General features: G+C 35.7%; 1 protein-coding gene across 3 annotated transcripts in view; it reads left to right on the forward strand.

The window, feature by feature from the left end:
• CDH18 (cadherin 18) overlaps positions 1 to 14925 on the forward strand; it is a 584308-nt gene that overhangs the window by 165188 nt on the left and 404195 nt on the right. The window lies entirely within an intron of this gene.

Genomic DNA, 14925 nt, shown 5'->3' on the forward strand with positions numbered 1-14925 from the left:
GGTAGTCAGTAACAAACACATTGCTCCATTAGCCTGATAGAGGTGGTCAGGAATGGTGACTAGTAATCAGTTACTAGAGTTGGTAAATACAGTTAAATAGCACCTGAACAGCTGCGTTCTATTACCATCCACCTTTTGGATTTTCAGATTGTCTTACTTTTCTCACTGTTTTGTGTACTTTGTTCTTCATATCAGTGTCATCTTCAACTGTTTAGACTCTTTTAAGAACATTGTAAGCCACTCATTCAAAGCAGCTGCTCTTGTGGTTTTACTATACTCCTTCCTGGTATAATGGTGGGGTTTATTTTTTCAAATTTTATTAATTTGCTTTGCTTGTAAACCTAAAGAAGAAAATTGGGCTGATGGGAAAGCAAGATGTTAAGATTGAAGTAGGGAAAATAAAGGAAAAAACCCCAAATAGTGAAACTGCAAAATAAGGTGAAGTTAGTTGTTAACATTTGAATGGTGCTTATAGATTCTACTCAGAATGTTTTAAAAATTATTATCCTGATTATAATTAAGAATTAATTAGATATTAATTAATTAATTGGATAACTAGATACAAGTTCTAGGTCACTTCTCACCAAAACATAATAATTTTGGTGGTGGGGTTTTTTTTTCACCAGAATAGATAAATGTTACTTTAATTTTCAGTTAAAAAAAAAACAACACAACAAAAAAACCCCAAACAAAAACCACAATAACAAAAAAAAAAAAGAGAAATGAAATAAAAAACCCCAAACCCAACACTTCATTTAACAGTGATCTCAGTCTGAGTTGTGATACTTGAACTGGTTTAAAAAATACGTATTTGGATTGGTTTACAAAATATTCTTCTGTTCATAAGCAATCACAGCCCGTGAAAGCTAGAAATATGTATTTATTTGGTATTTGGTGAAACAGAAATCACAGTTTCCAAGTGGGTGAAATCTTGCCTAATGCGTCAGTGCAAATCTAAAGTTCCTACTCAGTGACATCAAAAATAAAGATGTATTTCTCTGCAGGGATCAAGTGCCAAGATTTTTTATTTTTCATTTTGATAGCTCAACTTGATCATGCCATATATTACTGTCTAACTTATAATGAGAATTATGTCCTTGTTTTTAATAATGTTTTATTAATTTAACCCTAAAAAAATAGATTTTTGTTGAAATGATTGAATTTGAGGGATGAATGGTGAAACTCCAATGTTTAGTTCAGCAAGCTCTTATAGGAGGTGGCAATATCTGGCCTAAAGTTGGAAAGCAAAATTAGGTTTAATCTCAGTGAAAAAAATAAAAAAAGGAATCAAATATTAGGTATCAGAGAAAGAAAAATGAAAATTTTTATCAGATGATCTATCTAACCCGGGAGGAGAGAGTAGCTGTAGAAATTTGTTAATTTTGGGTGTTAGGGATTTTGTATCCCTCTAAGCATTTAAATGCTATCTGGATGTATAGATTTATAAATTTTGTTTTTGTTTGTTGTTTTTTTTTCTAGTTTCATAATAAGTTAATGAAATTTAAAAACGCAGAAATTACTAAAAGTGGCATCTCTGTCCTTCAAAAGCTTAGGCAAAATGATTGCATGTGCCCTGTCTCCAAGCGTATGCAAGAAATCAGCCATAAACCTTCTGATAGCCCAAGTAAGTTAACATATATCGTATGAGTGTTGTTTTTTTTGTTGTTGATACTATATCTAAGCCACTGCAGTGTGCATTGTGTCAGTTACGTATGACCCAGTTAAAATATATTGTAAGTATGGGAATGCTGCAGCTGTTTTTTCAATGTCATTGAATGTCATGAGTTTTTTTCAACCCTTTCAGCTGTTGAAAAATTTTGGCTTGCTTTGTATTTTCTTTTATCATATTAAAATAAAAGAGGAAAACCACTTGTAGGGAACAAAGCCAGGTTTTTATCTGGTGTCCTAAAAATGCAAGAGAGTGAGTGATACCAGTGAGCCCACAGCTAAAGCAGTTGCTGCTTGAGTGGTGTGACACTGTGCGTGGTATCACTGAGTAGGTGAAAGTGTAACACAGAGAGGTGGAATAAAGACATTCGTTTATAAAGTACTAATCAGATGACACACTCAAATGCGTGATCTTTTGGATGACTGTTACAATGGTGTACATCTTCAAAGCCTTTGAAGAGCTTTAGCTGTGCAGCTCCCTTTTATGTCAGCGGGAGACATGCTTTGCTGTGATAAGGTTTAGCTGACTTTATTTCACATACTCTGTTACTGAGCAAATCAGATGTTCAGAACTTCTATTATGATATGGCATGCATTCTGAAAGTATGTTAAAGCAAGTAGTAGGTTCATTAGGTGATGAATGAAATGAGTTTTCATACTGTCTTAGTTTCATTTTCATTTATAATTTTATGTAATAAGAATCTCTGTACACTCAAAACCAGTTTTTCAGTATGTCATTGATACTGTTGTTTTATCCATGGTTCATTCCTTTTTCTTCTACATAGTAGAAAAGAAGAAAATTTGCTTTTGGGACCTTGTGTTGAAGTGATGAAGGGAACAAAACTATTTCAGTCTGAGTTGGTGTTTAAATTTCTATTGATGTTGTTAGTTTTAAGATTAAATTCTATGGACCTGGTACTATCCAGTGAACTGTGAGGGGGTTGTACATGTTTAGTAAATACCTGTCACCTGTGCTTATAAGAAAAAAAGAAAAAAATAAATCCATCTTGTAAATATTTGCCAGTTTAGTAAAAGTACTCTTTTCATGTAAGTTAAAGATTATACTGGCAAAAAGTAGCGTGTTGTAGTAAAATATGGACTGTATTGGACTACAGCAAGGCTTGAAGCTCCTGTGCTTAAAGGAAAGAAAAAGCAGCTGTTGGCCAACATTCGGTTGTTTTAGTTTGAAGGCAAACTGGGCCATGGCAGAAATGAAAATTCATTTCTGTGGTGTTAGTTTTTAATAACATCAGAAGAACTGTTATGCTTGTCAGAACTGTTTTATCACCTTTATTTGAAGGATGTCCACTGACCAGGAAAGATGAGGTCCAGACATCCTATATTGACTATGGTATAGAAAGACTTACCTTTGGCAGGGAATAATCATCTTGATTCAGGACAGTTTAAGATTCTCTAAGATGTATTGACATGAATCGGGGTGTAGCCCAGCTGTTCTGCTGCATCCTGAAGAAAAACAGCCTAAAATGCAAGATGCATTTAAAAAATGCATAGATGAATTGTGAATGGGTGGGAGCACTTGTAACATGTGACAAATATAGTCAAAACCTTGGGAGTGTAATAAGAGCACTAAATTGGCACCTTGGATGTGAAAAGAAAATGAGGTGAAGAGGCATACATCTAGAAATGAGTATGTACCTTTAAAAATGTAGTAACTTCACAGAATTACTGTATGCTAAGACTTCATGGACTGATAACATGTAGCAGTGTTAGAAGACAATTAATTCCTACCCAGACTGAAGTTAGTTAAGCATTAAAATGATCCAGGCAGAGAAGATATTCTGTTTTGTTTGTTTCTGATGATAGACTGCAAGGTCCAGACAAAGTCCAAACCTCATCAGTTGATGTTACAAAATTTATTAATCAAATGAGCTTATGAAGAAAAGCAGCTACTAGAAATATGTTTCAGCTTTGAAGAAACACACCCAACTAACCTCCTTGTCACAGTTCATAGCTTCTGATCAGCATTTGGACCCAATGCTCTGCTTTTAGGATATAAATTCTTCAACAGAAGTGGTGGATAGTGGCTCTTACGCTTGCAGTGTCTTAAGTTTTACCACTTTCCTAGAATCATACTGAGAAATAATTAAGTACAGTTTTGGATTTTGCTGCATAACCCTTTATAAAAAGACTGAAATAGATGCTAATTTCTATCATTTACAAAACAAAAATATAAAATAAACACACAATATTATCTTCCACTACTGTAAATAATTAAAAGAATAAAATAAAAGCCATATAGTTTCCCAGCTGTAAGATGCACTCTTCAGGTGTTACAGACTTCAGATTTGACCACTGAGGGTGAGCTGTTTAGATTAAGGGTTGGCTTGTTTGCTTAATTAAACAGATAAAAAAAATAAAAGTTTTTTATTTAAGAAGACTCTGTAATGCTCGGAGTCTAATGATTCCTGTAGAGATATAATATGAAAGGAGTGTTTGAGTGGTAACTTACAATGATAAATACTACAGTATGCTCTTGTCATACAGTTGTCATGTCATTCTTTTTTTTCCTCTAGAATGACTGGTGTTTAGACTTAAGTATCCTCATTTGGGTTATATAATTCTAAACATGTAAAAGAAAAGGTATTTGAGGTAGACATGCTATGAGAACTGGAGAAGATTTGGTTGCAGTATGAAGGCAAACTTTGGGTGATTAATATTCAGTGAGACCGATGAAATTCAACTAATTTAGGTAACAGAGTATCTCATTTTCTTCTGCACTCACAGTATAAATGCTATTTTCATCTCTATGGTGGTTCATATCAGCTAATTCCTGCACAACTACAGTTGCTGACACTGGGAAAAACATTGTCTTTGCTCCTGCAAAAGACAATGCAAAAGACAGTCTTTGAAGCCTACAGAGCAACATTGGCACAGACTGTTAGTAATAATTGAAATTAGTTTTCTTAAAATAACTTATCTCATCTTAACACACCTTAAATTTTTGTCTTCTGTAATTTTCTTTCTTGTGACCCTTTCTGGAAATATAAAGAAAGCCGCAGTGTGTAAGTGTAGAGTGCAGGATTCATTAAAAGCTGTTTGAACAGTGTGCAGAGGATGTGCTGGGGAAAACACATAGAATGAATGTTGATCTGGAATGTGTGTTGGGAGTGGGAGAATGATGCATTTTGGAAGAAGTTTGATTATTTAAAATATTCCTTTTATTTTTACAGACAAAGTCTGTCTAGAACTGTGTATTCCTACAGGACTGTGAAGAATCCTCTATATTTTTAAACAGTTGCTAGGAATGGATTAGCAGGAATTTGCGTGCTTATTAAATGATAACTGTAGTGTCTTTTCTGTAAAGGGGCAGCAGGCCCTGTTGTGGTTGTTTGTTTGTTTGTTTGTTTTTCCTTTGTTCCTGTGAGGTTAAAAATTGAACACTCCTGTTCTCTTATTAGAGTTCATACTCAAGGGAAGAGGAGTAGGAGGGTTTTTTTATGCACTTTTTCGTGTGTGTGGTGTTTTGGTTTGGGGATTTTTCTGTGTGTGTCTGTACAGATCTCAGAGAAATGTGTCAGAAATCTGCTCTATACTTTTTTTGTGCCCCAGAAGTCCACATAAGAGTTGTGCAAATTTCAACAATCAGAGAAATTCCAACAGTTAGAAAGATAGAGGAGCAAAGTAGGTGAAAAGGGTGGAAACGAGTTTTTTGGTGTGTGTTTTTGTTTTTGCTTTTTAATACAGAGAAAGATGAAATTTAGTTTATTACCCCAGAGTGTAAGTCAATGTATTTTTCATTATATCGTTGCTCCTCCGTGTTCTCAGTGGCCCTATGAGTCTTTGTGTTCCAGGCAGAATTTAACAGAATTTCAGGCAAAGAGGGGCCACAGTTCTTCCACCCAGTACAAGGTGTGACTGCTGATCCATGGCTGGGTCAGCAGAGGAGAATGGAATGGAGCCAGGCTGCTCTCATTTTAACTGACTGCTCAAATCATTAACCTCCTGTTGAATGATAAGTATCAGTTACCACCATAATTTCTTAAAAGTGTAAGGGGTGGCTTCTACTTTTTCCTGTGCAACTTGGTCTGATGGATCTGCTTAGTTAATTGATCAAACCGTGCTTTGATCTTATTTTAGTATGTTCCTACTTTTTGTCAGAGTTGGGCAGAAAGAGAGCAAGTGAGACTTCAATTTTTTTTTTTTTGTTTGCAGTTTATTGCTCTAAAGCAGTATGTAGCATGAGGAATCATTATCAAATTCTGTAACTTTCTAAGGGTTTCCATGCTATTTTTGCATAACCAGATGATAAAGAGTGAGGCCTGCAGTGCAGACTAATGGGAGACAGTTGATTATTTTCAGATTTTGTTCATTATTAGGTATGTGCAAACTTTATGATTAATTCATTGTTTAAAAACAATTAAGTATCCTTTGGTGGCCTCTGGAATTTGTACCTAGTTAAGATAATTGCTGAAAATACTTTTGAGGGATGGTTTCAGAATACGCACTGTTGTACATGCTTAACCTTGTCTAAATGTTGTGAAAATAATAAATGTTTAGTGATATACAACTTAAAGATGTTATACTTTGATAAAATAAATTGGCACCATACATTGTTTAAATACTGACTGCGGATTTCAAGAAATAATTGGCCTTAGCTCTGTGGACAGTAAATGCAACATGTGTCTAGTGTACTTAGCTTTCTGATTTACGATATAAAGCACTCAGATTCTCAAAAAGTGAGGTTTCAGTTATGGGACAGAGAACGAATGGACAGAAGTACCAGGACTAATTATGTTGATATGCTTTTTAGTTAGAGGTATACTTCATGCAAAATATATTAAATGGGATGAGATTTACTGAGAGAGAGGCTCAGTGTAGGTTAGATGTACAAGCTCTCATGTGTGAAGATTTTTTAACCAGAGTCCTCTTGGACAGTTCATTGGATATCTGATGCCTTTTGAAGGCAACATACAGCTTTAAGGCTGTACCCTAATTTCAAATATACTAATTGTCAATAGCACTCTAAACTTAGTTGTTCCCAAGTGTATGTTAGAATTGATTTTTTTTCCCTGTTCTTGGCAATATGCTTTAAGAGAGGCTCTATGGTAATATGTTGACCCTGAGGAGTAGGACTTGATATAGTCACAAATGTGAGTACTTGTCTTTTTGACATTTTTAGTATGTATTATTTTAGAAAGATTGTCCTGTAAGTCAGTGGTCCTTTTATTTGAGCCATGCATGGTGAGGAGCCCACCTGGCTTGCATATCCTTACTCTGTATGAAGTGCTTTTACATGCTTCCATTTTTGATACTAGCCAAAATGCAAATGTGAATTTTAAAGACTGGGATCAGTGCTACTTTACTCTTGTTTTAACATATATTCTGAAGCAAACCAGAGCAAAGCTGTACTGAATCAGAATCGTAGAATCATAGAATGGTTTGGGTTGGAAGGGACCTTAAAGATCATCTAGGTCCACCCTCCCTGCCACAAGCAAGGACATCTCTCATGTGACAGGTTATTCAAAGCCCTGTCCAGCCTGGTCTTGAGCACTGCAGGGATGGGGTATCCACAGCTTCTCTGGGCAACCTGTTCCAGTGTCTAATCACCCTCATAGTGAAGAACTTGTCCCTAGTATCTAATCTATATCTTCCCTCTTTTACTTGAAAGCCATTTCCCCTTGTCTTGTCTTGTCATAACCTTGAAATAACCTTTTGTTTTCCTTTTGTATGGATGTATTTCACAAGATGCTGGGGGGTGTATACTTGTTTGCTTAACACCAGCATGTTCCAACACTGATGCATCCCTATTTTGACTCCCAGAAGCAGAAAGTGATTTATATAAGCTGTCACAGAATTAACATTAGTAGTGCTTTCTTCTCAGCGCTCTGAGAATTAGGTTACTTGACTTTCGAATGTAAAATGAAGCAAAGTAGACACTGTATTAAACAGCAATATGATTTATTTTTAGGTAGTGAAAACTGCGTATCAATAGATAATAGTTTGAGAGTAGATTCCCCCAAAACCATTTTAATGGGTTTATTCATGTTCTTCCCTAGCCAGCATTATAACCTTTTAATTTAGTTTTCCTTGAGTTATGTGCACATTCATTATCAAGAGGTAGTTTAACCTATCTTTGTATTCTTTCCAAAAAGACGAGACTCATTTCTCCTCCCTCATAAGTTAATACTAATTCAGTTCACTGCCTGTTTTTGTCTGGAAGATGTCAAGTCAGAAGCAACGGAAATAATTCAGTGCATTTGTCAACATCATACTCTTACGGAATCAAATATTTCAATTTGATGAAAATAAAAATTGTATATATAAGGAAGAGAGGTACATTGCTCACCCTGCAGGCTTACATTTTTACCATATTCTCACTGAAACTATAATTACCTGCTGTGCAACTTCAGTGGTGAATTCAAACCTGTTATTTCATGGACATTGTAACCAAAAAGTTCACAAGCAGATTCCTCCTTATTTTTGTTTCCTCAGTTTTAGTTTACACAGTTTCTTTTGAGACCCTGCATTTCTAAAACATTTGGAAATCAGTTTGCCAGTCTTGGGTTGATTGCGCAGATACGGATTTCAGAATAGCAAATTAATTTATGGAAACACTGATACTTGAATGTTGTCTCTGGAGAACATCCCTCATCTCTAGAATGAAGTTTATTTTCTGGCATCGGATTTTACTTGCAGAGAGTGCCCTGTCATCTTGATACTTTCTTATTTATATCTCAGCAGAAGTTTTTTGCTGTTATTCCCCAAAGGGCCGCTACAAGAAACCTTACTGGTAGCTGGACTTTTTTTTTCTTGTTACATGTTTTTCAGATGCTGCTTTCTGAAACACACTTTCCCAGTGTGGTAACAGAACTACTTGTGCCACTGGTTTATAAACAGGGAAAAAAAAAAAAAAAACCCACACCAAAAAAAAAGAAACACCAAAAAAAGAGGATTCTGGTAGAAGGGGAAAGCCTTTGAACATTGGTCCTGTTTTTTTGCCATGAATGCTCTTAAGGAAAATCTCCAATCAACTTGTGAGTGGGAACAGTGCCCAAATAGCAGATGGCTGTGAGTGTAAGCATACAGAAGATCATGTCCTTGCATTAAATGTTTTTACTAGGGCAGACTTGTCATGTATCTGAAACTTGTGTGCCAGTGATTGAGAGGATATGATACTAATAGTCATCTTCTAAAGAAGTCTAACTTTGACAAATAATAACATTTTTCTTTTCTGCTAAGAAAACCTTCCATGAACAAACTTTTTTGATTTCTTGCATATGGGTTTACAAGGAATTTTAGATTTCTTTTTAAAGTTCTTGTAGGGGAATTTTAAATGAGACCAAAAAGAAGTAAATGTATAATCTTCTAACAGAAGATGAATTATTACATAAAACTAACATAGCTATTTGTGCCCAAATTGTCAAAGAATTAATTAAAGTGGAATTCTTTCATTCGCCAGATAGTGTGGGTTTGGTTGGGTTTTGGTTTTGTTTGTCATTTTTTGTTTGTTTTGGGAGCATTTGGGTTGGTTTGTTTGGTTGGTTTGTTTTCTCTTGCAAGGCTGTTATATATTCAGATCCTATAATGCTTATCTGTATTGTTAGATTACTGCAGAGCAACTTGCTCATATGGATACATTTGCAGAATGTCACCACTGGTTTGCTTCATTAGTATCTATTCCTCTGTTGCCTCTTATGTGAGAAAATTTTATTATTCTAATTTATTTCATTATATTGTTGTGTCTGTGGATAAAATCAGCAAACAATTCCAGAGTAATCTGTTCTAAATACTTGCTTTTGAAACACATTTTTCTTAGCCTTTTCATATGAATATGTAATTTGAAATAAATATAAATATTATATCTGCTTTGCAATCCTGGTCAAGCAAAATAATTAATAGGTGGTCATACAAAACGGAAGTTAAAAAAAAAAAAAAAAGGAAACTGACTGCAGTGATTGAATGAGTATATAATATATATATTAAAAAAAAAAAAAACATGCGTAGAGCTAGTATCCCTATACTTCTAACTGCATGAAAAGTATAGCTAGGATGATTAACTGAAATTTATTATCTGATTATTACTGAGGTCAAAGCTATACTATTTGAATAACAGCATTATTGAAAGCATTATGAAATTAATTTTATTATTAACATCAGTGTAATAGAAATAAAGACTTTACAACATGACTTTTGTCATTCAGCTCTCCTGTATTTTAGAACTTTTTCAACTTGGGCTGTTGCAATTTGTAAATAAATATTTAAGTAGGTTTATTAATGTTACTCAAAAGCTCAGATATTGAAGGCTGTAAACCTCAGTTTGATGGATTGAAGTCTGGAGAAAAAAACCAAACAACTGAGTATTTGATTCTCATTTATTCTTTTGAGAAGAGAAGGAAGTGTCAGCTATTTTCTTGATATTCAGTTTTCCTGATCTTCACTCTTCTTTATGTTGGTGAAAATATCATCTTTTGGGAAAATGGAAATGTTACTGCTTCTTCAGGTCTCGTATTCTTTGCAGACAGTTAAATAACAATATTGAGACTCCAAAAAAGCATGGATCCTGCTAGGAGGAGATTACTGTGGAAATAAAGTTAATCTATGTGAGATATTTTTTTGAAAGCCCCATCCAAACCACAGGCTGTTTTTATTTTGGATTACAGAAGCATCTGGGTGTAATGTTTGACTAGAACTCTTACTTTTTTTGGTCTTGTTACAGGGACTCAGCAGAGATGGTTGACTTCAGAAGGGCATATCCTTAGGCATTATAAAGGTATTGACATCTGAGTAAAGATAGTAAAATCTTGTTCCTATCTGAGTTAGAGTAATTTAAAGAATACATTATTTACTTAAGAAGGGGCTTTTTAATTTGAAGTTCAATACTGAAAAACATGCATATTGTTTCAATTTTGCAGTAGTGTATGGTACCTTGAGAGGTAGGAGGGATATGATTTCGCGCACATAGCAGTTCCATTTAGGGCAGGATAGAGAACCATGGATTTCTGACTCCATTTTCAAATTTCTTTCCTTATCCTGCTCGCAGCACATACATTGTGAAATGATTCCCTTCTCTCCCCAAGAGAAAATACTTGTTCTGAAAGGGTTTTTTTCAGTTGCTCCACAGTAAACAACATGTTCTGCATTTTTACTAACACAAACAATAGCAAGGCTTTAAAACAAACAAACAAACAAAAAAACCCATTACCATCAGGTTACATTATGCAATGTGTAGTCCAGACTATAAGAATTATTTAGCTTTAGCTTCAAATGAAACTTTATCAATTTAGCAAGCTTGTTTTTAATACATTAGCCTTATCTGCTTGTTTACTTGTGTTTTTTCTCCTCACAAATCTTTGTCTAAGCAGTAAATTAAAATATCTCTATTTGAGATGTTAACAGCATTCAGCATTAATAAAATGAACAATGCTTAGAAGAACTATTGTAGTCTACAGTAATTTGAATAATTGAATACTACTTTGTCTAGAGAAAACCATTTATAGCTGCACTTGCTTTTCCAAAGGAAAGCAGACTGAAAACTCCAAATGTTATGTTGATAAATGTTTCGTAAAACCTGCTGATCCCATTGCATATGTGTGGATAAGGCATCTAGACACTGACATTCTCTTCATGTTATTTATAGCAGCAGCAAAAAACAAATGATAAGTGCACTCAAGTGCACAGAATGTTAAGTGTTTAGCATGGCAGTTTAAAATACTCGGAGGAGAAACAGCCTTTAGGGTATCACAGCAGGAAGAACCCCAGAGAGCAGATGAAAGCAGGTGTAGAAATGCCAGAGTAATTCTTCTTTCCATTGAAGATGTTGAGAGTTCAGTTCAAGCGATTGCAGTTTCAATCTACTAATTTTTCAGTTTCCTTTCTTTGACTTCTGCTGTGATTAGAAAGGATTATAATAAATTATTTAGTTGGGAGAAGATTTAAATTAGGTCATCTGCCATAGTGACCTTGTAGCTGTGATTGAAACTTCACAACAAAATACCCAACAGAGGGAAAAACCCCGCAAACTGCAATTAGAAACTGGGGGGGATTCCAACCAAACAGAAACGCAGAATGTCTCCCAAAACAACACATTTAAACCTGGGCCATGACACTTTGATGAAAGGTTAGTAAAATATATACAATATATGGAAAAGGAAGTTGTATACCGTATATAGTGATAAACAATGACTGTCACATTTATTTTGCCTGAAGAAAACTGAGCTGAATGATACCAAGCTGAGTGGTGCAGTATACACACCTGACGGATGGGGTTCCGTCTAGAGGTACCTGGACCAGTTCAATAAGTGAATCTATGTAAACATCATGAGGTTTAACAAGGTCAAGTGCAAAGTCCTGCAACTGGATTGGAGCAATCCCCATCTACCAGTACTGGCTGGAGAATGAAGGGATTGAGAGAAGTCCTGAAGAGAAGGACTTGAGGGTACCGGTAATTTTTTTTTAATCCTCCAGTTTAATCGAGTTTATATTCTGCTGGACATAACCTGGCAATAAGCACACACAGCTCAGAAAGCCAGCTGTGTCCTGGGTTGCATCATAGTAAGTGTGGCCAGCAGGTGATTTTCCCGTCTGCTCTCATGAAGCCCCAGATGGAGCACTGTGTTCAGTGCTGGTGTCCTCGGCACAGGAAAGGTATGGAGCTGTTGGAGAGTGTCTGGAGAATGGCCACAGAAATATTCAGAGGGCTAGAGCACCTCTCCTGTGAGGGGAGACTGAGACAGTTGGGGCTTCTCTCAGCCCCAAGTTCGGGGGAGACCTTATAGCAGCATTCCAATATCCAAAGCAGGCTTACAGGAAATTTGGAGAGGGACTTTTCACAAGGGTGTATAGTGATAGGACAATGGGGAATGGTTTTGAACTGAAAGAGGGTAGATTTAGGTTAGCTATTAGGGAGAAATTCTTTACTGTGAGGGTGGTGAGACACTGGAGGTGGTTGCCCAAAGAAGTCGTGGATGCCCAAGTGTTCAAGACGAGGTTGGATTGGGCTTTGAGCAACTCAGTCTAGTGGAAGATATGCCTGCTTACTTCAGGGGGTTGATTGTTCACTAGAAGGGTGTTCAATGGTCCCTTCCAGCCCATACTATTCCATGATTACATTACATGATAAAAATAATCTCTCATACTACATCAGTTTCTTTGACCACTTCATTTAAATTATGATGTGGCTTCGATGTTCAGCTTTATTCAATCCACCATTTCAACTGCTGTGATGTGTCACACTGAAAAAGCAAATATATCATCCCTTAGTATATTTTAGCTGCTGCTTTTGACTCATGAGACTTCTAACAGGGCTAGTTTGGAGCAATAAAGATAAGTAAACCTTTCAGTACAGTTCTCTTCTAAATACTTAAGCGTATTTAAAGAAAACTTAACCTCATTTAAGGGAATTGTTCTGTGTGTACATGCAAATTTTAGCACAGTAATTGAACTAACAGTGTTTACGATAGTGTGCCAACAGAAATTCTCCAAGGTATTCCTTTCAAAGATACTTTAAAACCATCATATCCTTTGTCTCACATTGGGTTTATTTCCAAAAGTATGGTTTTGGATAATATTATGTTGGTTTGTTTGTTATTTTTTAATTATTAAGTTCACAGTTGGTAGGAAACAACACATATATAGGAAAGCTGGTTTCATTATTTTGGTAAAGGTCTGTTTTCCTTGTAATGAAAAGAAACACTAAAGGCTAAATCTTTTACTTCTTTTCTTCTGCTGACTAATGATAATGTCATGGGAAAGAACCTGATCTTGTTGCTGCATTAACTTTCCAGTGTTGCTTATGTGCACACGTTTGTGATACTGCCTTATGGCTGTTGTAATGAAAGAGTGAAGTTACTGGCCAGTGAATGAATGTTTCTTCCAATAGGGCGTAACAATTACATTTTTTAGGTGAACTGTAATCTCAACCTGTTTCCTCATGTGTGTTTGCTATAATTTGGAAATGTTGTTATTGTTAATATTTCAGAGATTTCTTACACCAGTCTTTTCAACACCAGCAACATCCCATTTCTGTCTGTTTTCAGCCACACTAACATGCCATAAAATTTGTTGAAATAGAAATTGCATTTCCTAAGATTTCTGTCAAAGCCTCCCTGCATTATACCTTGTAATAGCAAACAGAGAATCATCATCCACACTGCAGTGACCAGGCAACTCAGCAGCAGGAGACAGCTATAATGTACAGTGAGGTAAGGAGCATAATTACCTAACAGTTGTCAGGCTTGTATCTTTCAAGTACAGCAAGAAGAGAAGAACGTGTTTTGGTTGTTCTTATTTTTATATAATTTGTGTATAATGCAGAAAAAAGTAAGCTATAAGAATAGGTTGGTGGATTAGGTTAACATGTGAACTCAAACTTTCTTAAGGGTCTTTTCCAACCTAAATGACTCTATGATTCTAATAGGCTGCTATAAATATAAATAATCCTGTACCAGAGCTTAATAAAATCAGTAAAACTCTGTTGTTAAGTTAAGCTTTGGATTTCCCTGCTTAAAGAGATGATCATATCTGAGTCTTCTGTTTAGTGTACACCCAGAGAACAAGGCTGGTCAGTAAAACATCCTCATCTAAGCTAGGAGAGGAAGAGTTATCTCTGCTTTCCATGTAGCATGTGGCGCTGCAACTGTTTCTTCTGTGGTTTTTGTTGTTTGTTTCCTATTACTATTATTTTTATGTATTCTTACTGCCAAAACATCGGTGGCCATGCATATGCAGATGGCCTTGATTAATCAGCCCAGTAATTACTGCAGGTGTCAGGTCTTTGCCCTTGAGGTATTAACAGCAAGTCCTTTCTCTCCAGAAGTGACTTTGGTCTTGCTCAGTTTGGTTGTAAGTTAAAGTTTAGAAGCTGTATGAACAGGGTTTCTGTGATATAAATAGGCTGAAGAGTTACTGCTGAAGGTATAAGAAATATTTACTGATTTTTTTGTTTACTATTATCAGTTGGAAGTGTCAGGCCTGACCTAGGCAAAAGCCTTAAAAAGGCAAACAGTAACAGATGGCGAATCCACAAAAGAGGAATTTGCATTTGAGCCTGTAAAAGAGGAAGGGCAAGAGAAAGAAAGAGAAGGAAACCTCTTACTGTTTTTAAAGACAGAGAGGAGGAAAATATATTCCAGCTAATGACTAGAAACAATTAAAAAGATTGCCCAAGAACTTGTGTGAAAGAGAAAAATGGGGAGGTGGGGAGAGGTAAAAGTTATCATAAGGGTAAGAGAAAGGGAAAGACATGTAGCATCAGGAAAGACATGTAGCATCAGAAAAGACACGTAGCATCAGAAAAGA

This window comes from Neopsephotus bourkii, unplaced genomic scaffold (assembly GCF_033783945.1).
Source record: "Neopsephotus bourkii isolate Nb327-2 ecotype Australia unplaced genomic scaffold, CSIRO-AGI_Nbou_v1 NB_272, whole genome shotgun sequence".
NCBI classification, from domain to species: domain Eukaryota; kingdom Metazoa; phylum Chordata; class Aves; order Psittaciformes; family Psittacidae; genus Neopsephotus; species Neopsephotus bourkii.